This window comes from Podarcis tiliguerta, assembly GCF_965153285.1.
Source record: "Podarcis tiliguerta genome assembly, chromosome: 2".
Lineage (NCBI taxonomy): Eukaryota > Metazoa > Chordata > Lepidosauria > Squamata > Lacertidae > Podarcis > Podarcis tiliguerta.
Genome location: NC_139535.1, coordinates 67,378,227 through 67,405,123, shown reverse-complemented (window position 1 = coordinate 67,405,123; position 26,897 = coordinate 67,378,227). Strand labels below are relative to the sequence as shown.

Below are 26,897 nucleotides of genomic sequence, written 5' to 3'. Positions count from 1 at the left end.
ATTGTGCTTCTTACTTGGAAACTGAATCTTTTCTAAGGGCTTAGACCTAATTGAGATACAGTGGTACCTCAGGTTAAGCACTTAATTCGTTCCGGAGGTTCGTTCTTAACCTGAAACTGTTCTTAACCTGAAGCACCACTTTAGCTAATGGGGCGTCCTGCTGTCGCCGCGCCGCTGGAGCCCGATTTCTGTTCTTATCCTGAAGCAAAGTTCTTAACCTGAAGCACTATTTCTGGCTTAGTGGAGTGTGTAACCTGAAGCGTATGTAACCCGAGGTACCACTGTAATGTAAATATAACTTGTAAGGGTATCTTGATCTCTGCAGAAGTGTTGATGGAATGACTAATGCAGGTATTATAATAATGTAAGTACAGTGAGTATATCTCTGCTGTTATATTTTTAATCTGTTAAAATCAAATGTTTCATGTGTTACTGAAGTATCACTGTGAGACATTGAAGGGATTTGGTCTGTCTGAAACAATTTATCCTAAGAGTTTCCCAGGATAAAACTCTTTAAGTCATAACACATTTTGGGTCCATGAGCATACTTGCAAACTGAGAAACGGTTGAGAAACTGGTATGTGTGCACAAGGAACTCTGGTGGCATGAAGGTAGCACTCTATAGGCCCGTGTGACCCTGTGGATGTCATATTGGAGACCCCTGAGTTACCGTATTTTTCGCACCATAGGACACACCGGACAATAGGACGCACTTTGTTTTAGAGGGGGGAGAACAAGAAAAAAAATTCTCCCCCTCTCTGCCCAGCGCCCCTTCAGCGAAGCAGCAGGAGGCGCTGCACAGAGAGAGGGAGAACTTTCCCCCTCGTTTTCCCGCTCTAAAACAAGGTGCCGTTTAAGGTGCGTTCAGGCGGCTACCTTGGAAGCCTGGAGAGCGAGAGGGGTCGGTGTGCACTGACCCCTCTCGCTCTCCAGGCTTCAGGTTCCTTTTGACCTGCTCTTTGGGGCTGGCGGGGGGAAGCCCACCACCAGCCCCAAATAGCAGGTCAGGGAGCAGCGGAAAGGTGCAGTGGAGAGGCTCCTGCCATAGCCGCGCGTCACCTCTCCAGCCGGGACAGGGTTGCGGGGGGCTGCTTTTGCCCCGCTCGCGCTCTCCCAGCTGCAGAGGTGACGCACAGCTATAGAGACTCCTTCCATAGCCGCGCGTCACCTGTCCAGCCGGGAGAGGGTCGCGGGGCTATGGCGTCTTCGCTCCATAGGACGCACACACATTTCCCCTTCATTTTTGAAGGGGAAAAAGTGCGTCCTATAGAGCGAAAAATACGGTATGTCAACTAGTCCATCCTTGCAAGGGTGTAATTTCTTGACCTGGTCGTGATGGGATCCACTTTCCCATACATTTTAAGAATACCAATAAGAAATAACATTGATGTGGGAACATAAATCTACATAAATAAAAGTTTATTTTAAAAAGAAAAATAATATCCCTTTGCTTTTTATAATACCATTTGCAGTAATTCTCTTTTTAGAAAGAACTTACTTGAAGACGAACCTTTAATTTAATGCAGAGATCTTAATAATGTAATCATGACATCCTAGCAAGCTGATTGAGTTAAAAGATCTACTTCTTGTACATGGGAAAGCAATTGTGAAGTAAGATATTTTACTCTTGAGGTTAACTATTATAAATAATACAGTAGGCCTGACTCATACCTAATAGTCAATCTGTTGTTGGTTTTCTATTGGACAAGTGTACTCTCTTCTCCTGATCTCTTCTTCCTTCCATCCCTGTTTGGGGCAAACCGTAGTTTTCATTTCTGATCAAAATGGGCAAAAAGCAACTTGCCTCCAAACTTAAATGAAAAACCCATTTCAAGCTCTAATTTCTAGGCAAATTGTGGTTTGTGCAATTCAGTGGCAGCCAAGATGGTGCGCTCCAGATGTTGTTGGATTCCAACTGATTCAATTTGAATCAAATTAGGTGGAGCCATAGTTCAGTGGTAAAATCAATGTTTTATACACAGGAGGTCCCAGCTTCTTCAACCCCTGGCACCTCCAGGTAGAAAAGGCTCTTGACTCAGATCCTGGAGAGCCACTTCCAGTCAGTGTAGACAATGTTGTTCTAAATGGACCAATGGTCTGACTTGTGTGTAAAGCATATCATCCTATGGTTAAAAAGCAGCCTCTGTCATAAAAATTACATTTAGAATGCTTACATTCAGAGTTGTTACTAATTAATAGTATTTGAAATCAACTTCTTGTGATATTACTACGTTAAAATATTATTTGATCACATAGATAATGTACAAGTTGCCTATTTAAATCTGACTGCTATAGATAAAAGTGCAATCCTCTGCATGTCTACCTGGGAAAAAGTTGTATTAATTTCAGGGGACCATACTCCCTGGTGAGTGTAATGGTGGTTGCAAAACTCCCACCCTCCTGGACCACTTGAACATAGCTGAGGATCTTGGTGAACCACTTCTTGATTTTTCCAGACTGTTATAGCAATTTTAATGTACTGTGCTAGATGCTGTATGATTTTTAATTGTATTCTTATTGCTGCTTTTATTTCTTACGTATTATTGTATCACAATCTGAATTCCATAAAATTCAAATTTGTAATACAATAAGATACAATGTAAGAAATAGAATATAAGAAGCAGTGACATTACAATTAAAAATCAATGTATATTTTTAATACGATGGGTGTGCTGTCTTCACCCATAAATCCACAGACATAACAGAGACCGCCTGAATGGTTTGCAGGCCACAGTTTGGGAATCCCTTGGGTATAGGATTACAATCTTAATCTATACTGCTTCAGTTGGTTCCTTGTTGGGATTCTTAATGGAAGCACCCCACCTTCCAAGACAACCATGTACCTTCTACTTGTCTGTTGTTGATTTTGCTTTCCTTCTGTTCAACACACTGTATAACATTTAGAAAGATGATTTGGTGCCCACAGACCATTGATGTCACCAGTTTTAGTTGAATACAAATTTCATTTCCTTGTTTAAAACAAGAGTTCCTAGTAACTTGAAATAAATCACTCTGCTTTTATTGCTTTTGATTTTCTTTGCATTGTTTAAAGTGGTTTAAAATAGGTAAAAATGCTTGGGCACTTACTGGAACAAATTTTCACAGCTCTTACCGTAAGGTTGCTATAATCAAAGACAGATGTAGAAAATTATGTAGCATAAATGCTTTTATATTCTCTGGCATTTTTGCTCTTCTTAATTCTGAAATGGTACATTGCATTTTTGTCCTTCAAGGCTTAATAATAGGAACTTAGCCAGCTTGATCAGATAACTAATTTTATCCTTCTGTAGTTTTTAAGGAAAAAATATTTTTTTTTTTTTTTAATATATATTTATTGAAGTTTTCAAATAAAGCATATATTAGATAAGCACAACTTATCATTGTCCATTTAACATCTCTCAATTATTACATGGGACTCCCCCACACCTCCCGCATACACTTACATCATTATTAAATTTATTTCAAACAAATTATCATTTAACTCATCTTAATTAATAATCTTAATTTGGTTTGACATATAATTCAGCCTTAAATCTAATTTAATGGTAGACAATTATCTGCACTGGCATCCAATTCAACACTCAGCCAAATTACAATATTTTTGTAAATAAATCTTAAATTCCCTCCAGTCTTCTTCCATCCTTTCTTCTCCCTGGTCTCGAATTCTGCCGGTCATCTCGGCTAATTGCATATAGTCCATCAGTTGCATCTGCCATTCTTCCACAGTGGGTAGCTCCTGAGTTTTCCAATTCTTGGCAATTAATATTCTTGCTGCTGTTGTTGCGTACATAAAGAATGTTCTGTCCTTTTTTAACACACTCTGGCCCACAATACCCAGGAGAAAGGCCTCTGGTTTCTTAGTAAAGGTGTATTTAAACACCTTTTTTAATTCATTATATATCTTCTCCCAAAAGGCCTTCACTCTAGGGCAGGTCCACCAGAGGTGAAAAAATGTTCCTTCATTTTCCTTACATTTCCAACATTTGCTATCAGACGAATGGTATATTTTAGCCAGTTTAACAGGGGTCATGTACCATCTATACATCATTTTCATCACATTTTCCTTCAACGCATTACATGCAGTGAAGTTCAGCCCAGAGGTCCACAACCTTTCCCAATCTTCAAACATAATATTATACCCAATGTCCTGCGCCCATTTTATCATTGTTGATTTTACCATTTCGTCATGTGTGTTCCATTTCAGCAGCAAGTTATACATTCTTGAAAGTACCTTAGTCTTAGGTTCTAACAGTTCAGTTTCTAACTTTGACTTTTCCACTTGGAATCCTAACTTTTTGTCATTTTTAAACACTTCTTTAATCTGAGCATATTGTAACCAGTCTCGCACTTTGTCTCTCATCTTTTCTAAACTCTGCAATTTCCAGTTGTCACCATCCTTTTCTATTATCTCCCAATATTTTGGCCAGTTGGCCTCCATATTGGCTCTTTTCCGAGCCTTAGCCTCCAGGGGTGACAGCCACCTCGGAGTTTTATTCTCCAGTAAGTCTTTATATTTTGTCCAGACATTAAAAACTGATTTTCTGACAATATGGTTCTTGAAGGCCTTATTTATCTTAGCTTTATCATACCATAAATATGCATGCCATCCAAACGCGTTATTAAAACCTTCCAAATCCAAGACATCCGTATCTTCAAGAAGTAACCAATCTTTTAACCAGCAGAAAGCTGCAGCTTCATAATACAACTTTAAGTCTGGCAGGGCAAAGCCTCCTCTTTCTTTCGCATCTGTTAATATTTTAAATTTGATTCTGGGCTTTTTGCCCTGCCAGACAAATTTAGAAATATCTTTCTGCCACTTCCGGAAGCACTCTGTCTTGTCTACAATCTGCAGTGTCTGAAACAAAAATAACATTTTTGGCAATACATTCATCTTGATGGCAGCTATTCGGCCCAACAAAGAAAGTTTTAGTCTTGACCAACTATCCAAGTCTCTCTTAATCTCTGACCAACATTTTTCATAATTATCTTTAAATAAACTCAGATTTTTTGCTGTTATGTTTACCCCTAGGTATTTAACTTTTTTAACCACATTTAGTTCTGTCTCTTTCTGAAGCTGTTCCAACTCAGTATCTGTCAAGTTTTTCCCCAAAACTTTAGTTTTTTGCTTGTTTAACTTAAATCCTGCCACTCGACCAAAGTTTTGAATCAGTTGTAGTACTCTTTTCAAACTAGACTCCGGCTCCTGTAATGTCAGAACTAGGTCATCTGCAAAAGCTTTTTTTTTTTTTTTTTTTAATATATATTTATTGAAGTTTTCAAATAAAGCATATATTAGATAAGCACAACTTATCATTGTCCATTTAACATCTCTCAATTATTACATGGGACTCCCCCACACCTCCCGCATACACTTACATCATTATTAAATTTATTTCAAACAAATTATCATTTAACTCATCTTAATTAATAATCTTAATTTGGTTTGACATATAATTCAGCCTTAAATCTAATTTAATGGTAGACAATTATCTGCACTGGCATCCAATTCAACACTCAGCCAAATTACAATATTTTTGTAAATAAATCTTAAATTCCCTCCAGTCTTCTTCCATCCTTTCTTCTCCCTGGTCTCGAATTCTGCCGGTCATCTCGGCTAATTGCATATAGTCCATCAGTTGCATCTGCCATTCTTCCACAGTGGGTAGCTCCTGAGTTTTCCAATTCTTGGCAATTAATATTCTTGCTGCTGTTGTTGCGTACATAAAGAATGTTCTGTCCTTTTTTAACACACTCTGGCCTACAATACCCAGGAGAAAGGCCTCTGGTTTCTTAGTAAAGGTGTATTTAAACACCTTTTTTAATTCATTATATATCTTCTCCCAAAAGGCCTTCACTCTAGGGCAGGTCCACCAGAGGTGAAAAAATGTTCCTTCATTTTCCTTACATTTCCAACATTTGCTATCAGACGAATGGTATATTTTAGCCAGTTTAACAGGGGTCATGTACCATCTATACATCATTTTCATCACATTTTCCTTCAACGCATTACATGCAGTGAAGTTCAGCCCAGAGGTCCACAACCTTTCCCAATCTTCAAACATAATATTATACCCAATGTCCTGCGCCCATTTTATCATTGTTGATTTTACCATTTCGTCATGTGTGTTCCATTTCAGCAGCAAGTTATACATTCTTGAAAGTACCTTAGTCTTAGGTTCTAACAGTTCAGTTTCTAACTTTGACTTTTCCACTTGGAATCCTAGCTTTTTGTCATTTTTAAACACTTCTTTAATCTGAGCATATTGTAACCAGTCTCGCACTTTGTCTCTCATCTTTTCTAAACTCTGCAATTTCCAGTTGTCACCATCCTTTTCTATTATCTCCCAATATTTTGGCCAGTTGGCCTCCATATTGGCTCTTTTCCGAGCCTTAGCCTCCAGGGGTGACAGCCACCTCGGAGTTTTATTCTCCAGTAAGTCTTTATATTTTGTCCAGACATTGAAAACTGATTTTCTGACAATATGGTTCTTGAAGGCCTTATTTATCTTAGCTTTATCATACCATAAATATGCATGCCATCCAAACGCGTTATTAAAACCTTCCAAATCCAAGACATCCGTATCTTCAAGAAGTAACCAATCTTTTAACCAGCAGAAAGCTGCAGCTTCATAATACAACTTTAAATCTGGCAGGGCAAAGCCCCCTCTTTCTTTCGCATCTGTTAATATTTTAAATTTGATTCTGGGCTTTTTGCCCTGCCAGACAAATTTAGAAATATCTTTCTGCCACTTCCGGAAGCACTCTGTCTTGTCTACAATCTGCAGTGTCTGAAACAAAAATAACATTTTTGGCAATACATTCATCTTGATGGCAGCTATTCGGCCCAACAAAGAAAGTTTTAGTCTTGACCAACTATCCAAGTCTCTCTTAATCTCTGACCAACATTTTTCATAATTATCTTTAAATAAACTCAGATTTTTTGCTGTTATGTTTACCCCTAGGTATTTAACTTTTTTAACCACATTTAGTTCTGTCTCTTTCTGAAGCTGTTCCAACTCAGTATCTGTCAAGTTTTTCCCCAAAACTTTAGTTTTTTGCTTGTTTAACTTAAATCCTGCCACTCGACCAAAGTTTTGAATCAGTTATAGTACTCTTTTCAAACTAGACTCCGGCTCCTGTAATGTCAGAACTAGGTCATCTGCAAAAGCTTTAAGTTTATATTGTTTCGCTCCGACCTGAATCCCTTCCACCAACCTGTCCCCCCTAATCATATTCAGGAGCACTTCCAGAACCGAAATAAACAGTAATGGGGAAATCGGGCAGCCTTGTCGTGTACCTTTTTCAATTTTAAACTCTTCTGTAACCACATTGTTAACTATCAGTTTAGCCTTTTGTTCTGAATATATTGCCTCAATCCCGTTCTCAAACCCCCGTCCCACTCCCATTTCTTTTAAATTCCCCTTCATAAATTTCCAAGATATGTTGTCGAAGGCTTTCTCCGCGTCTATAAAAATTAAAACTGCTTTAGTGTTTATGTTTGTTTGTAAAAGTTCCAATATGTCTATGATGTTCCTTGTGTTAGTAAACATATGTCTGCCCGGGAGAAAGCCTGCCTGGTCTTTATGGATTATCTCACTTAAAACTTTCTTAAATCTTCGTGCCAAAACATCTGCAAATATTTTGTAATCCACATTTAAAAGGGAGATGGGACGGTAGTTCTTGAGTTGTGTCTTTTCAGTTTCTGACTTTGGAATCAATGTGATAAATGCTTCTTTCCACGATTCAGGCGCCTTCTTCCCCTCCATTATTTCATTACTGACCTCCAACAAAGGTTGTATCAAATAATCCTTCAATGTCTTATAGTAGTTAGAGGTCAGTCCGTCTGGCCCTGGTGATTTGCCCTGTTTCAGACTCTGGATGGCCTGTTCAATCTCTTGTCGTGTTATTTTGCCATTCAAAATTGTTCTATTTTCTTCTGACAGCTTTGCTAATCCATTTCTCTCCAAAAATTGTGTAATCTCTATTTCATCTTGTGGCCCTTGAGTGTATAGCTTTTTAAAATACCTCTGGAAGCACTTTCTAATCTCTCCCGGGTTCTGAATGTTCCTTCCTTCAACCTCTAAGTTTGTTACTGTATTTAATCTTTGTCTCCTTTTCAGCTGCCAGGCTAGCAGTTTCCCACATTTATTTGCCGATTCAAAAGTTTTTTGTTTCATTGTTTTAATCTTCCATTCTATTTCCTGATTTATCAGTTTGGAATATTGTGCCTGATAAAGTTTAATTTCTCTCAGAATCGGTTGGGACTTCGGGTTAGATCTTAACTTCTTCTCCAACTCTTTGATACTTTCCAGAATTTTATCTTTCTTTTCATTTTGCAGTCTTTTCTTTAAGGAGTTCTGTTGAATCAAGAACCCTCTCATCACAGCTTTACTTGCATCCCAGATAGTTCTTTTTTCCACCGTAGTGTTCAAGTTAATCTCAAAATAGTCCTTTAAAGTTTTTTGGGCCTTCTTTACAATTCTTTGGTCTCTAAACAGGCCATCATTCATCTTCCATCTAAAGGAGCCGGTTGGGATCAATGTCATATCCATTCTCAAGGCGTTATGGTCGGAGCATGTTTTAGGGCAGATTTTCACCTTCCTCACCTTAGGTGCCAGACTTCTAGTTATCCATATTTGGTCGATTCGTGTCCAAGTCAGTTGAGCTTCAGAAAAGAATGTTCCTTCTCTTCCCAAGGGGTTTCTAACTCTCCAGATGTCAACCCAGTCCATATTGTCAGTCATTTCAAAAAAGGTCTTAGGTAGTCTTCCCTCTTTAGTAATGTTCTGGTTCTGTGACTTATCCATATTTGTTGATACTACCCCGTTCATGTCCCCCATCATGATGACGTTGTTGTAATCCAGATAATCCAGCATAGTCTCGTGCAACTTCTTATAAAAATCCGATTTTCCTTCATTTGGAGCATAAATTCCTAATATCAAAATTTTTTCTCCTTGATACTGTACTTCTATTGCGAGGATTCTTCCACTTTCATCTTTAAAGAGAAATTTTGGTGAAAGGCTCTCTTTTGCATAGATCACCACACCTCTCTTTTTAACTGTATCCGATGATATAAATTCTTGACCAAGCCTTTTATTTATTAACACCTTTCTATGGAGCCTAATCACATGTGTTTCTTGTAAGCATATAATGTCCAATTGTTCCTTTTTTAAAATATGAAAAATTTTAGACCTTTTTTCGGGACTGTTACAGCCATTTATGTTCCAGCTCAAAAGCTGCAGAGACATCCTGGATAGGTCTGGTTATTCTTTCTGGGGTGGTACCTTGTTCTCCGGTCCTTGAGGATCCGAGGGGGCGGGCTCCCCTGGAAGTTCTGGCGCTGGCAATCCAAGTCCTTTGTGGAGGTCTTCTCCGTGTGCTCCCAAAAACTTGTCTCTATCTTCCACTGTTTTGATTTTGATCTTTCTCCCTCTGTAGGTAAAGGATAATCCTTGTGGGAACTCCCACCTGAAGATAATTGCGTTGCTTCTCAACAGTCTTGCCAATTCCGTGTAGTTAGATCTAAGGTCCAGCAACTGCTTAGGAATGTCCTTGTAGATTTCAATTCTCTTGCCCAAAATGTCTAGTGACTTTTCGTAGTGCAGGCCCAAAATCTTGTCCCTTTCCTCCTTTGATCTCAGTGTTATCAAACAATCTCTGGGCTTCTCTGTCCTTCTGACTCTGCCAAGCCTGAAAGCAGATACGATTTTGAAGTCTTTTTCCTCTAACTTCCAAAACTTGGCAAATTCCTTAGTTAGAAATTCAATAAAATTATCTTCTTCCACCTCTGGTATTGACCGTATCCTCAAGTTGGTCTCCCTGTTTCGCAGTTCTGTCATCAAAAAGTAAATCTGATGTTCTCCAACTTGTTTGCTGAGTGGTCTTACTTCTTTCTCAAGTTCTTCCAGTCTTTGACTAGTATCTTCAGCCAGTTTACGATTTTCACCTACAGCCTCCTTTAATTCTCCAATAGACTGGGCATTCCGTGCAACTTGTCCAGTCAGCTTATTCAAGCTTTCTGTGTTCTGTTCAATTTTAGCTGTATGCAAATCGGCCTTCTTGTCCAGAGCCTCCAGTTTCTCCAAAATTTTCTCCAAGACAGAGCTACTTGTCCCTGAAGCCATATCTCCCAGGTGCAGCTCCTCTGTCTCTCCCTCCCCTGCCTGTATTAGGGAGGCCGCCTCTATGTCTGGAGGCAAAGTGGAAGGCAAGGCCGGCACAGAAGATCTGCGCTGTGAGGCTGCAGATAAAGTTAGAGTTGTTTGTTTAGTCCTTCCTCTTCTCCTTGCGCCACTCATTCCAAAGTTATCTGTAATCCAAGGTCAATCCAAGTTGTTCCCATGAGAAAGCAGAGTCCCAGATACAATAGTCAAACAGAGGCCGGGAAAGGGAAAGTAGGACAAAGTCACTGCTATAAATCCAAAATCCTCTAGAGGGAGCTTAGTACGTCTTCAGGGAAAAGATCAAATCCAAGTTAAACTTGTAAATTTAAATCCATGTCCATCGCCTCCACAATGTATTATTTTTAGCAGAGTAAAACTTAAAGCAAAACAGTGTTTCTTACAGTGCCTTGACTGCAACAGTTTCAAAGTATCCAGTTCCAACTCAGAATGTTTCAAAACCTGAATTCAATGTATCCAAAATTGCAAACTGGTGCTCTTCCAGGCAGCTCCAGCACCAGAGATTCTTATTTATTTTGTAATCCACTGGTTCCACAGAAGAAGAGTATCAATGCACTCCCAATATGACCAGCAAAAGTCAATAGCTCAAAGTCTTTCACTCAGAAAACTGCTTTAACAGGGTGCCAGCATTTAGTTAACGCATAACTTTTTGTCTCCACTCCTCCTGCTCTTTGCTTAAAGTTCAGTATAGCGGGAGATGGGCTTCCTGCTTATCCTCACTCCGTTTTCAGCCAAATTTCAACTTTTTTAAAAAAGTTTTAAAAGTTTCAGAAAGTTCTCAAAAAGTTTCAGAAAGTTGACAAAAGTTTCAGAAAGTTTTCAATGTCCAAATTTACTCACGGGTTGTAGTTTCCAAAATTCAGAAAAGTTGCAGGAAGAAAGGACAGCGCTGACCGGCAACAGCAACGCGGCTTCACTTCGCTGTTTGCGCAACGACCCACAGCGCCGCTATCCCCTCCGCGATCCGGAGCCCCTTACGGGGTCCCTTCAACGTTTTGGGGGCTGCTTCTGGCGCCCGCCGGGTCCCGAGACCACAGGCTTCTGCCACCTGTGGTTTTCCTGAATGGGTCTCCGCTTCGCCGTAGCGGACGACCCGTTTACAGCGGAGCTCCCTTCTCCTTACTCGGAGAAGGCAGCCATTACCGGTCGCGCCGCCTCCGGAAGTCCCCTACGCTTTTTAAGGAAAAAATATTGGTAATGTTTTTACTGCTTGTAAATGTTTAACTTCTGTTTTCTTTTATATGTTGCTCGTTGTCAGACGTGTGTGTTGATTTATATAAAATGCTTTGTACCAAGAAAGACTTTGAAGGCTTATTTGTGACAGGGGATACAGTCGTACCTTGGTTTTCAAACAGCTTAGTTCTCAAACATTTTGACTCCTGAACGCCACAAACCTGAAAGTGACTGTTCTGGCTTGCAAACTATTTTTGGAATCAAAACATCTGACAGGACTTCCATGGCTTCCGATTGGCTTCAAGAGCTTCCTGCAGTCAATCAGAAGCCGTGCTTTGTTTCCGAATGTTTTGAAAGTTGAACAGACTTCCAGAATGGATTCTGTTCAACTTCTAAGGTACGACTGTAAAGGTAAAGGGGACCCCTGACCATTAGGTCCAGTTGTGACCGACTCTGGGGTTGTGGCGCTCATCTCATTTTATTGGCCAAGGGAGCTGGCTTACAGCTTCCAGGTCATGTGGCCAGGTACGACAGTACTGAGGAATAAAACAATGAAAACAATCACTTGATAAATCTCTAACTTTGTGTTTACACATATGACTAGATTGTTAGTTTGGACACTTGGACATTGGACAATCACTGATTATTGTCACATTAAGACTTGCATAACTTGAAAGAGACCTGAAAGATCATCTCACTCCTTATACACCTCCTGTAAATACGATGTAATAAATTCTGAAAATTTTCAGGTCAAATTTGTTTTAAAATTTTGTTGTTGACATAAATCATTGTTGTCAATGTAGTCTCCATTAAACCTTTGTTGCTAATTTTTAAAAGAAAAGTATTTTCATACAGTTTGAGAGTGATGGTTGGGAGTGTGAGCCTCAAGCCTTCAATTGACATGCCATCTCAGCTGTGAATTCCCTAGGTGATAATAGGCTATCCACTAATATGACGGCCAACCTATTGAAAATTAACAAAGATAATGTTGTGCTTATAATGTTAACTTCATGGATGAATTATTTCAGTGCTGCTTATGTCTTAAGTTGGGACCAGAAACCACAGCTAGACTTGTGTGTGAAGCAGACCTAAGGAATTGTACTGGTTGCCAGTATGCTACTTAGCCACACTCCAGGTTTTAAAGTTGGTATATAAGGCCCTATATAGCTCAGAACTAGGCTACCTGCAAGAAGATCTCTGCCCACCACAACTCTGTCCAACCACCATGGTGTGCTGAAGAGGCTCTGTTGACAGTATCTTGTGTTTCGGTTGCTTGGATTGTCTGTACATGAAACAGGTCCTTCAGTTTGGTGGCACTGGTTCATTGGAACGCCATCCCTCTTTACGTACACCAAGCATCTATGATCTTGGGCTTTCACTTATACTTTACAAATTTGTAGAGGTATTATTAGTTTGTGTGCAACAAGCTCTACAATAATGCTGACACTTTTAATACAGTGGTACCTTGGGTTACATATGCTTCAGGTCACAGATTCCGCTAACCCAGAAATAGTACCTCGGGTTAAGAACTTTGCTTCAGGATGAGAACAGAAATTGTGCTCTGGTGGCATGGCGGCAGTGGGAGTCCTCATTAGCTAAAGTGGTGTTTCAGGTTAAGAACAGTTTCAGGTTAAGAATGGACCTCCGGAATGAATTAAGTACTTAACCCGAGGTACCACTGTATTAGGAGTAATGATTATAGCGTCAAAATAGTTATTTTGTGGCTGTTACATTGAAGAAATTCAAATTTCAGGTTGCAGTTCACTACCAACAATAACATTAGATAAACCCATATATTTAATAATATTAGTTGTCCTCTTCTTCTTCTTTTTAAATTGTATGAAATGTGCCTTTTAAATCATGCAGTTCAACATACTAAATATTGAAAATTTAGAAAGGAGAAACTGCCTGTTTAAATATCTCCCGAAGACTAATTTAGTAAAGCTAATCATGAAAGTTAGGAAACCGATATATAACAATCTGTCAAAACTAATAAGCATTCAGTGTATGCACAATTTATTTTTTAAAAAAGGCAAGTTTACTTCATGAGTGTAATCTCAATATTAAAATTTATTGCTCATTTGAAAACAACGAAAACCATTCTATACATATATGTATAATTTGTCCCTCTTTCAACAGTAGGTAACAAGGAACATCGCAGTTACATTTCCTTTCAAAAATTGAAAGCTGACTTAATTAGCAGTCAGCTACTTAATGTTCATTTCCCAACTGAATGGGTGTACACTCGTGGGTGTAGCTTCTTATTCATGATCAGGGTTATTTATGTAAATAGGTTTACAGTGCCCATATTAAGAAACATCTTTCATATAAGTAAATAGTACGATACTGTTTCTAGCTACTGAAATATGAATGCTAAGCAAGGGGACCCGCACACAAAATTCATTTATTAATAGTGACCATAAAGATACAGAACTAATAAGCACCATAGAAAAATAATAATAAACATGTACCGTATTTTTCGTCCTATGGGGCACACTGGCCCATAGGACGCACCTCATTTTTTGGGGGGGGGGAATGAATAAATAAAATTATTCCCCCCCCAAAAAAATGAGGTGCGGACACCTGTGCAAAGCACGGGGCATCCTCCGGAGGGCACCCCGTGCTCTGGGCTGCCGCCCGCAAGCCTTGCGAGCCCGCTGGAACTCCCGCCGGGCACGCAAGGCTTGCGGACCCCTGCGCGAAGCACGGGGCCTCCTCTGGAGGGTGCCCCGGGCTCTGGACTGCAGGCTGCCGCCCGCAAGCCTTGAAAGCCCGGGGGAACTCCCGCTGGGCGCGCAAGGCTTGCGGATAGCTTCCTGAAGCCTGGAGAGCGAGAGGGGTCGGTGCACACCGACGCCTCTCGCTCTCCAGGCTTCAGCGAAAGCCTGTATTCACCCCATAGGACGCACACACATTTCCCCTTCATTTTTGGAGGGGAAAAAGTGTGTCCTATAGGGCGAAAAATACGGTAATTCTTTGATGCTCTCCGAAAGGTAGAAAAATCTATATACAAAATGGAATTTATTGAAAACTTTTTTTTAATGGATGCTAACTACTTGCCAGAGTGCTGAAAAGAAAGGAGCAAGCTCATATGGGTGCTGCCCCCATTGCTTTTGCTGCTTCCCACGGAAAGAGTGAGGGTGTTTTGGAGAGGTAATGGCAGCAGGAGGACTGGTGGTGAGGTAGGGTACTTTTACTTTCAAGATCCTCCCAAGTTCTTTCTTAAGTATAAGCTCCAATAGGTTTGTGGAATCCCTAGTTTTATGTCAGCAACGTATGACAGCACACTTTTGGAATATACTTGCATTTGTAGCAACTTTGAAAAATTATGACATTTTGGATATACATACACTGGTGATACGTAATATATAAGTACAAAGAAGTAATTGAATGAATGAAGCTAGTTTGCTACCAAGCTATAGATAAACATGAGCCTGCCCTTACTATTTTTATAGCCAATTGGCAGCTGCTCTCTAGCAATTTGGGAGAAGAGGGGGATGTACCCATACAAGCACCTGACAAGAGAGGATCGGACAAGTCTTATTACCATGAAGGGGCGGAGTTTAGTTGTGCCTGTTTCTTGCTTCAGTTTGTGTTTCTGGAGTAGAATGGTACCCAGAAAAAGTTTTGATTGGTTCAGAGGTCCTGATACTGAAAAAGAGTTCATGCATCTTTTCTGTAAATGGTGTTATATAGAATCATAGAATCATAGAATCATAGTTGGAATAGATCACAAGGGCCATCGAGTCCAACCCCCTGCCAAGCAGGAAACACCATCAGAGCACTCCTGACATATGGTTGTCAAGCCTCTGCTTAAAGACCTCCAAAGAAGGAGACTCCACCACACTCCTTGGCAGCAAATTCCACTGTCGAACAGCTCTTACTGTCAGGAAGTTCTTCCTAATGTTTAGGTGGAATCTTCTTTCTTGTAGTTATATCCTGAGCACCCATTCAGAATGTGGGCTTTTGACTCACAAAATGTACACATTAGGACTGCTGCCCAATTAAAGATACAGTGGACGCTTGGGTTGCGAACGTGATCCGTGAGGGATGCACGTTTGCAACCCGCAGCATTCACAACCCACAGCGATGCATCTGCGCACGCGCGGATTGCGATTTGGCGCTTATGCACAAATTTAGCACTTCTGCCAAAACCCAGAAGTAACCTGTTCCGGTACTTCCAGGTTTTGGTGGGTCTGTAACCCGAAAAAATGCAACCTGAAGCGTCTGTAACCTGAGGTAGGACTATCTTAATCGATTAATGCAAGTGGGTTAAATATAAAGCAAGAAGTATACTTGCTTGGTTTTTATGTTGAAAACGTAAGATGAGCTCTGCTGGGCCAGGCCAAAGGCACACCTAGAGCAGCATCATAGTTTCACAGTTGCCAGTGTGAAGCCCACAAGCAGGAGCAGAGTGCAACAGCACTGTCCTCTCCTTGGCACTTGTGAGCAACTGGTATTCAGAGGGATACTGCCTCAGACACTGAAGGTAGAGCATAGATATTGTGAACAGCAGCAATGGACTTATTCACCATGAATTGGTCTAATTGTCTTGTAAGCCATCAAAATTAGTGGCCGTTATTTCATCTTGTGGGAGTAAATTTCATAGTTTATTTTGAAGAAGTATATGTGCATGTCATGTAGCAGGCAGCTTGGAAAGAGGTATTTCCTCCTTTCAAAGAGAAAAGGGAAAATGTCTCTTTTAAGATGGTGTTTGCCATCTGCAACTTTTACAAATGCTGTTGTTGATATGCTGTCAAAAATATGGAATTTGTCACTATATTCTGCATCTGCATCTTTACTGAACAATTGTCAATGTAGTAGCTAGCTAGCTAGCTAGATAGATAGATAGATGGAGTTGGAAAGAGGACCCAGGAAATTACAGACTCATCAGTTTTAAATTCTGTCCTACATAAAGTGGTAGGAAACTGCTATGTAAAGTTTTCTGACCCTCTTGAGTCAGTGGGGCGGCAGAAGTTATGGTAATGTGCCATTTTTACTGCATGTTAAAGGCACTTTTTCAGAAGTCCACACTGAAGAATGCTATCCAGTATGCAATACAAATTCTTCTGCAAAGTATGCAGCTTTAGTCTTTGAAAGTGAAATGCATCTGTTTCAGGATTATGACCCCATATCAGAAAACTAGCTGCTTGAGTTATTGAAAGTTTCATTTAATCAGTTATTCACTGAATTGTTCAAAGAAGGGGTAGCAAAATTGTGGCCTCCAGATGTTTCTGACCTACAGTACTCATCATTCCTGATAATTGGAAATGTTGATTGGGGTTGGTGGTAGTTGGGGTACAACAACTTATGGAGAGCCATAGGTTAGCTGCTCTAGCGGAGAAGTTTTGTTGTTATTCATGAATATCTGGTATTCAGATATTTTCGAATTGTATATTAAGAACAGCCTATGTTAGTAACAATTCTGTAACAGATAGTTTTGAAAAAGTAAATTTGTATAGAGGAAAGAGCTAGGTGAAAATATATCCCATAAGCTTGAATTGTTTGGGTTTTGTACATAAGGGAAACTAATTTTAAATTGTAATTTTGGGGTAGAATATAAACATTTAAGCTACTGAAAACATGTCTTGAAAAGAGTTATTCTCATAACAAATCCTTAGTATGAAGTCGGTTACTTGTGGGGCTTCAAAAAGGCCTCCTTGTTCTTGGTCACATAGGTGGCATAATGCATTCAGTGTATTAAATGTTAAGAAAAACATGCTGAAAACATGGAACAAAGAAATACGACATAAATTATAATGATAGGTATATTTTAAATGGTCATGTTTTGTTATGTTTCTTGGCTAATAAAAAATAAGGAAGCTTCAAAATGGTGAAAGATAGAAAATCAAGTGGGGATTACAGTCTCTCCAATCAATTCCTTAAAGCAGGCTGCCTCAAACTTGGCCCTCTAGATGTTTTTGGCCTACAACTTCGATGATCCCTAGCTAGCAGGACCAGTGGTCAGGAATGATGGGAACTGTAGTCTCAAAACATCTGGAGGGCCGAGTTTGATGAAGCCTGCCTTAAAGAGAGATTGGTGAAGCAGCCCGTGTTTTGTGGGGGAAGGGGCATAGTCCAGTGGTAAAAGAAATTGGTCCCAGTTTCAATCCCAGTGTCTCTTGGTAGGCCCAGGATAGATTCCTGTCTGAAACCCTAGAGAGTAGTTGCAGAGACAGTACTGAGCTAGCTAGATGGTACCAGTGGTTAAACAATGGAATTATTCCAACTCCCACCTGTCCTAGCCAGCCTGGCCCAGTAGTCAGGGATGATGGGAACTGTACATCAATAAAATCTGGAAGATCTCAGATTCCTTATATTTGATCTAAATATTACATTCAACTACCAGAACATATAATTCTCACCACCATCATCATCATTCAGGTTGAATTACTGAAATATGTTTTACAAGGGACTGTGTTTGAAAACAGCTCCAGAGAAGCGGACACGGAGCAATGGATCCAAACTACAAGAAAGAAGATTCCACCTAAACATTAGGAAGAACTTCCTGACAGTAAGAGCTGTTTGACAGTGGAATTTGCTGCCAAGGAGTGTGGTGGAGTCTCCTTCTTTGGAGGTCTTTAAGCAGAGGCTTGACAACCATATGTCAGGAGTGCTCTGATGGTGTTTCCTGCTTGGCAGGGGGTTGGACTCGATGGCCCTTGTGGTCTCTTCCAATTCTATGATTCTTTGATTCTATGAGAAGCTTCAATTACAGTGGCACCTCGGGTTAAGAACTTAATTTATTCTGGAGGTCCATTCTTAACCTGAAACTGTTCTTAACCTGAGACACCACTTTAGCTAATGGGGCCTCCCGTTGCCATCACCACACGATTTCTGTTCTCGTCCTGAAGCAAAGTTCTTAACCTGAGGTACTATTTCTGGGTTAGCAGAGTCTGTGACCTGAAGCGTCTGTAACCCGAGATACCACTGTAGTGCAGAATGGTGATTGCCAGACTGTTGACTGTTGAAGGTTGAAGGCAAACTGATCTTGTAACACCAATTCTGTTTCATCTGCACTGGCTTCTGAGGTCACTTCAAGTGACTGATTTTGACCCTTAGATATTTATTCCCTTGTTGAAACGTTTCATAAGTTAAATCAGTCTATACAATTTTATCATTTGAATCACATATGTTTGCTTTTTTACCATTCTGAAATGAATTATAATTCATGTTCTCTGCTTGTCTCTTTCCCCAGTTTCCCTACCCCATGCCTCAGCTGTCAACCTAGAACATGGGCTACAATGACAGCTTTCCTATCCTAAGGGCCATGTGTGCCACCCTTAGAAAAACAAATTTCCAGACTGCTGTCAGACAGCTAATATTCTAGGTCTGTGTCACAAACCAAAGGTCCTGTGCCATCAGGACAGACTTTCTAAGAATAGATGTATTTTTAGCTAGCACATATGGATAAATAGCTTGCACATATAGCTGGCTGATATTCTATCATAGGTTAGTTAATGAAGTATTTGTGTGTGATAGGAAACACTATCTAGGCTAGAGAATATAATTAGGTGGCTGTGGGAGCAACGTCATTGAATGCCTTGACTCTTAATGCATTCAGGCACTCAGCACATTAGCACACTTTCATGGTCTCTTGCATTTTAATTTCCTCTTGTTAAAAAGGTCAGTAGTGGTGATTCAAGGCTGAAATGAAATGAAAGAATGTGGTTTTTGTATGTGAAACCTGTCACCTTAACACTGTCAGTTGTCTGATTCTAATCTGCCTTTTCATTAAATAAACAGTCCATATTTTTGTATGACTATTTTATTAGTTACATGGATATAAGCCTGCCATCTTCCAGATCAATTCACACAGTTGACAAAGTAGGATAGTCGGTGAATGTCCATGTGCAATAAGAATGGTTATTTATTAATCATCTTCCAAATATGTCCCAAAGAATGCACAAAATATAACAAAAACAGTTGCAAAACAAAACAAAAAACAACAGATTAGTTATGAACAATATCTATGTCAGCAATCTATTCACCCAGCTGAGAAGGCTTAAATATAAATAGCTAGATGGGAGAATACTGTATTTTTCCATGTATAAAATGATGCTTTTTGCTAAAAAAATTAGGAAAAATTTGAGTGTCATCTTATAATACATGGATAATGAATGCAGAGGGGGGATGTGCAATTAATGGCAGCAACAAGCAGGAGATTGGCAGCGGCGATTGCGTGGGTGATTGGTGGCTGCGGCAAGGCCTGCTGGCAATTGGCTGTGGCTGCGGCAATTGGGCAGGCGTTTTGCGGCTATGGCAAGGCAAGCAGGCGATTGGCGGCTGTGGCAACTGGGTGGGTGGGCTGTTGGTGGCGGTGAGCAGGCAGACAATTGGTGGCTGTGGCAAGTTGTGCGAGCGGCAGTGGCAGGCAAGCGGGTGAGTGATTGGCGGAAGTGACCTCCCCCCCCCAAAGAAGCTAAACAACTTAGTTTCTTAATTTTGGGTTAAAAGAATTAGAGGTCATCTTATACATGGGGGCATCTTATACACGGAAAAATATGGTATCTAGGAAGCATATGCATTATAGACTTTGTTGTTGTTTAGTCGTTTAGTTGTGTCCGACTCTTCGTGACCCCATGGACCGGAGCACGCCAGGCACTTCTGTCTTCCATTGCCTCCTGCAGTTTGGTCAGACTCATGCTGGTAGCTTCGAGAACACTGCCCAACCATCTCGTCCTCTGTCGTCCCCTTCTCCTTGTGCCCTCCATCTTTCCCAACATCAGGATCTTTTCCAGGGAGTCTTCTCTTCTCATGAGGTGGCCAAAGTATTGGAGTCTCAACTTCAGGATCTGTCCTTCCAGTGAGCACTCAGGGCTGATTTCCTTAAGAATGGATAGGTTAGACCTTCTTGCAGTTCGTGGGACTCTCAAGAGTCTCCTCCAGCACCATAATTTGAAAGCATCAATTCTTCGGCGATCAGCCTTCTTTATGGCCCAGCTCTCACTTCCATACATCACTACTGGGAAAACCATAGCTTTAACTATATGGACCTTTGTTGGCAAGGTGATGTCTCTGCTTTTTAAGATGCTGTCTAGGTTTGTCATTGCTTTTCTCCCAAGAAGCAGGCGTCTTTTAATTTCATGACTGCTGTCACCATCTGCAGTGATCATGGAGCCCAAGAAAGTAAAATCTCTCACTGCCTCCATTTATTCCCCTTCTATTTGCCAGGAGGTGATGGGCCCAGTGGCCATGATCTTCGTTTTTTTGATGTTGAGCTTCAGACCATATTTTGCACTCTCCTCTTTCACCCTCATTAAAAGGTTTCTTAATTCCTCCTCACTTTCTGCCATCAAGGTTGTGTCATCTGCATATCTGAGGTTGTTGATATTTCTTCCGGCAAACTTAATTCTGGCTTGGGATTCATCCAGCCCAGCCTTTCGCATGATGAGTTCTGCATATAAGTTAAATAAGCAGGGAGACAATATACAGCCTTGTTGTACTCCTTTCCCAATTTTGAACCAATCAGTTATTCCATATCCAGTTCTAACTGTAGCTTCTTGTCCCACAGAGATTTCACAGGAGACAGATGAGGTGATCAGGCACTCCCATTTCTTAAAGAACTTGCCATAGTTTGCTGTGATTGACACAGTTAAAGGCTTTTGCATAGTCAATGAAGCAGAAGTAGATGTCTTTCTGGAACTCTCTAGCTTTCTCCATAATCCAGCGCATGTTTGCAATTTGGTCTCTGGTTCCTCTGCCCCTTCGAAATCCAGCTTGCACTTCTGGGAGTTCTCGGTCCACATACTGCTTAAGTCTGCCTTGTAGAATTTTGCGCATAACCTTGCTAGTGTGTTAAATGAGTGCAATTGTGCGGTAGTTGGAGCATTATTTAGCACTGCCCTTCTTTGGGATTGGGATCTAGACTGATCTTCTCCAATCCTCTGGCCACTGCTGAGTTTTCCAACTTGCTGGGCATATTGAGTGTAGCACCTTAACAGCATCATCTTTTAAATTTTAAATAGTTCAGCTGGAATATCATCACTTCCACTGGCCTTGTTATTAGCAGTGCTTTCTAAGGCCCATTTGACTTCACTCTCCAGGATGTCTGGCTCAAGGTCAGCAACCACACTACTTGGGGTGTACGAGACATCCATATCTTTCTAGTATAATTCCTCTGTGTATTCTTGCCACCTCTTCTTGATGTCTTCTGTTTCTGTTAGGTCCTTACCACTTTTGTCCTTTATTATGGTAATCTTTGTACAAAGTGTTCCTTTCATATCTCCAATTTTCTTGAAGAGATCTCTGGTTTTCCCCATTCCCTTGATTTCCTCTATTTCTTTGCATTGCTCATTTAAGAAGGTCCTCTTGTCTCTCCTTGCTATTTTTCGGAAATCTGCATTCAATTTCCTGGCTTGAATAACTCAGAGAAGCTATAAGCTATGCCGTGCAGGGCCACCCAAGACGGACAGGTCATAGTGGAGAGTTTTGACCAAACGTGATTCACCTGGATTAGGAACCAGCAAGCCACTCCAGTATCCCTGCCAAGAAAACTCCATGGACAAAGACAACAGGCATTACAGAATAGTGAGAACTTAATATAGTGGTACCTCGGTTTACAAACTTAGAATCATAGAATCATAGAGTTGGAAGAGACCACAAGGGCCATCGAGTCCAACCCCCTGCCAAGCAGGAAACACCATCAGAGCACTCCTGACATATGGTTGTCAAGCCTCTGCTTAAAGACCTCCAAAGAAGGAGACTCCACCACACTCCTTGGCAGCAGATTCTACTGTCGAACAGCTCTTACTGTCAGGAAGTTCTTCCTAATGTTTAGGTGGAATCTTCTTTCTTGTAGTTTGGATCCATTGCTCCGTGTCCGCTTCTCTGGAGCAGCAGAAAACAACCTTTCTCCCTCCTCTATGTGACATCCTTTTATATATTTGAACATGGCTATCATATCCCCCCTTAACCTCCTCTTCTCCAGGCTAAACATGCCCAGCTCTCTTAGCCGTTCCTCATAAGGCATCGTTTCCAGGCCTTTGACCATTTTGGTTGCCCTCCTCTGGACACGTTCCAGTTTGTCAGTGTCCTTCTTGAACTGTGGTGCCCAGAACTGGACACAGTACTCCAGGTGAGGTCTGACCAGAGCAGAATACAGTGGCACTATAACTTCCCTTGATCTAGATGCTATACTGAGGCGTGCTAATCCATTCCAGAAGTCCATTTGTAAACCGAAACTGTTCTTAAACTGAGGCGTGCTTTCCCTAATAAGGCCTCACGCTGCCGGTGCCCTTCCACTGTTCGGATTCCATTCTTAGACCAAGGTAATGTTCGGAAACCGGGACACTACTTCCGGTTTTGCGGAGTTCGTAAACAGGACTGTACTTAAACTGAGGTACCACTGTAGTTTTATTTTAGTATTTTTTCATTTCCATTAGTGCATAATAGTATTAAGCAATATGTATCAGCTTTATTTGCATGATGAGCATGTGAGCTAGGGCAATTATACAGTAGGGAGCAAAGGGGTTGCCCAGCATCACCTGGTGAGTTAATGGGACTTGTTAATCGTCACTGAATGCAGCTCTGTCACTGTTCACTGGGCTACATTGACAATGGCAGCAAGATGTGTGGGAACTACTTATTTGTGTTTTGGTCCTGTCCCCTGTTAAGTATACTTGGTATCTATGGAGCAATTGTCCCCATGTAAACCCACAGTTATAAGGTGCAAATAAATATTCTTGAAAAGATTAGTCTGTTTGATGCAGGAAGTCTGGAGCCAATAAAACAAAAAGTGACTGTATTCCAAAGAAATGTGGTTGGCAAGTAGCCCAGTGCAGAGCTAATTTAGTGATCTAAGAGTTGGCTTGGTATTTTTGAGTAATTTCAGGATTTGTTTCTTATACTGATTAGGGCAGGAAAGCTAGAGGAAAATAGGTAGGGGAGACAGTCTTTCAGACTGAGCAACAAGTAGTAGAGATATAGGCAACATGAGAAGTTGTTTAAATGAGGTCCATTTGGATGTGCCATAGAACCAAGAAGAGTAGAGTAGCCAGAATGAGTGGATTAGCCAGAATATATATAGAAAATCACTAATCCTTGAGTTGTAACTTTCTTCTATGCATGCAGTATTAGGAAAAAGAAGTACTTTTCCTGCAATAAATACAGCTTTAGGGAAGGCAATGGACAGTAGGATCTGCAAGGTTTTTAGTGGTAGGGATGGCAGTAGAACAATATTTCATTGTTCAGGCAGCTGAACAAATAATTGTATGTTTGCAGCATTATTATAAGAATTCTTGATGCAGGTAATGATCTGGCTGGAGAGGGAAAATTGCTCCAGGAAAACATGTCTTTAGTTTACACAATCTCTCATTTGAAACATTCACAGTTGAATAAATATGTTATATTATACTGAGTAAACATGGCTCAAACCTTATCCTACATTTCATTTTCACAACTGCTACCATCATGTTACAAATTCATCATATCAGTGCGGTTCAACATAGTGAGGTATGTAAGGCAGCTCAATATGTGTGGATAATAAATGTGATGTATATAAAATAGAGGCAGAGATTTATGTTAAAAATGGCAGGCAGTACAAAGGTTGCTTGTCTCAAATAGGTATTTTGTGCATTCATGCACCTCATTTCAGCTTTGGAGATTTATTAGTCTGTTTTCTTAAAAATAATTCACATTAGCTCATTCAGTCTCTTTCACCCACTATACAAATTCTGTTTGGTACCACACGGTTCAGCATGGATGTTGCCAACTACTGATTTATAAAGAGGAGGAACCAATATGCTTCTAGCAGAATCTATTACAATCTGAATTCTTTTAGTTTATAAAGAGAAGAGGAGTAATTTTGGATTCACTTGTCAACTGAACATAAAATACTGATTCTATCTTGAGGGAAATGTAGCTCTGCGTACAGTGATAACTACTCATTTGCTCAATCAGAAATATAAACCCAACTTTTAAAAATGATATCCAGTAAATGTATACTGCATCTGAATTTTATTTTCTTTAAAATAGCAAATATTTCTAGATTTCACTGTAATAGCATCCAGAGAGATGGTGCTGGTGTTAGTATGTGGTACAGTTGACCATGCAAATGAGATTCAGCCACTTCTTAAATGAATTTGCAGTCCACTGAAGAATCCAGTCCACTACTTTAACTTTTAACTTTTAATAAAGCCTTGCTAATGGATGCCCAAATAACATCCATGGCAACTTTCACCAACTTCAATAGGTACTGCAGCTTTAGCCCTTCTCGAAGAAACATGATCTTGCTTTGGTGAATCATGCCATGATAACATTTTACATGGGGTTGTCTTTGGAAACTGGCAGCTGGTTGAAAATATAGTTGCTACCATATTTATCTGGTGATTTAAGCATCTGTACTGGTTTTAGGTTTGTTTATGTACATAATCCCTAAATCAGAGATGAGAAACCAGCTCTCCAGATGTTGCTGAACTCCCAACTCTCATCAGTCCCAGCCAGCATGGACAGTGGTCAGGGATGATAGGAGTTGTAGTCCAACAGTATCTGGAAGACCACAGGTTTCTCACTGCTGCCCTAAATGGTCTGGGATATTGGTATCATCTGCTTCCAATGAACCTCCAAATAGTTAGGATCTTTGGAGCCTCTGCTTTGAACATCACTGCCTTCAAAGATAAAGGGCGTGGCTATCTAGGACAATGCTTTCTCTGGGTGGTGCCCTAACCGTGAAACCCCCTCCCCAAAATAATTGGCCATGTATTCATGGACTAGATTAAAAGTTTGTGTCCCCCCCCCTTAATAACTTAAGTTTTTTTGCATCTCGGTTAATGGCCACTGCATAATTGTTGACGTGATATTTGATTTAATGTTTTATTTTGTAACTTGTTATGGAAATCTTACAGGCAGAATATAAGATAAAATATAGGCAGATATGTCATGGATATATTTATTTACATATAAGTTGACTATGTGATGATGTTGGCTAATGGGCATTTATGTCTGCTCACCTTCAATGGTCTAGAATGGCAGACATGCAGGTGCTACTGAATTTAGTATTCTCCCTCCACAGACACACACACACCAAATAGAATACCTAGGACTTAGTAAATGTAGGTTGTCTTGCTTCAGAGCTGCCTTTGTGATTACATAAAGAGGTCATGCAAGTATATGCCAGGATCTCATCTAATGTGCTGACAGAAAGCCAATTAATTCTCAGCCAGGGGATTTATTCCCCCCCCTTGCTTTCTTTCTTTAATATAAGCAGCCTGACATTCGGGCCAATCTGTTAGCTGGCTTTTGAAACTACTATTCAAATCTGGAAACTTCCTAATGTCCTTGGAACATGTTCACTATTTCGCATCTGCTGTTCTTTAGCAGGTGTTCAGAAAAATGCTACTTGCAGATTCTCAATCTGAGCACATTGCTTCTGTTCACAGTTATGATTTTCTCTTTTAAAAAAGAAATACAGTTTTAAGCAGGTTGTTTTGAAATGTGCTAAAATTGAGTTAGGGACGCGGGTGGCGCTGTGGGTTAAAGCCTCAGCGCCTAGGGCTTGCCGATCGAAAGGTCGGCGGTTCGAATCCCCGCGGTGGGGTGCGCTCCCGTTGCTCGGTCCCAGCGCTTGCCAGCCTAGCAGTTCGAAAGCACTCTCGGGTGCAAGTAGATAAATAGGGACCGCTTACTAGCGGGAAGGTAAACGGCGTTTCCGTGTGCGGCTCTGGCTTGCCAGAGCAGCAATGTCACGCTGGCCACGTGGCCCGGAAGTGTCTTCGGACAGCGCTGGCCCCCGGCCTCTTTGAGTGAGATGGGCGCACAACCCTAGAGTCTGTCAAGACTGGCCCGTACGGGCAGGGGTACCTTTACCTTTACCTTTAAAATTGAGTTAACTCAAGGTGTGCTTTAAATCTTTCCACTGAAGAGTCTCTTCTTCCTATTTTTAGGAAGAGTATTACAACATTTGGAGCAGAGGCTCAAATGAACACAACGTCTTAATAGCTGTCATTCTGCTTCTGAACTAAATATTTTATTATTGTAATTCAATTACAGATAATCATTTCAGGTAGTGGTTCCTCCCTTATATTTATTGTGTTAACACTTTTGTATTATGCCAAACATACTGTACTAATAATTGTTGCATAATGTGATAGTAACAGATGTTTGCAGAATGTATTTGCAAAGAAGCATGTGGCAGCAGAGGCTACTGAAGTATTATTGTTTCCCAGCACTGGAAAATGGAGGTGCTTAGGTTAGAATGTGGAACCACTTGCATACGAAGCATTTATTATTATTTGATCCAATTTATGAAACACTTCCCATAAAACATCTTAAAGCAGTTCCACAGTAAAAACATAACCAATGAAAACAATTCCATTATATAAAAACAATTAAGCAATTTCATATGTAAAATTCATTTCCTATTCAATACAGGTATAGCCTAGGATATTGATCTCCTTTTGAAAGGCTTGTTTTAAAGAGGAAGGTCTTAAATTGGCACCAAAAAAGCAATAGAGACTGTGCCTGTTTGATGTATAACAGGAACGAGTTTCAAAGGTTAGGTGCCACCACACTGAAGAACAGTTCTCTATATCTTATGGAACAGAT

The 26,897-nt window shown here is 40.5% G+C and overlaps 1 protein-coding gene across 11 annotated transcripts in view; it reads left to right on the top strand.

Moving 5' to 3' along the window:
• The window catches only part of RAPGEF6 (Rap guanine nucleotide exchange factor 6), a 146,003-nt gene that overhangs the window by 54,949 nt on the left and 64,157 nt on the right, over window positions 1–26,897 (top strand). The window lies entirely within an intron of this gene.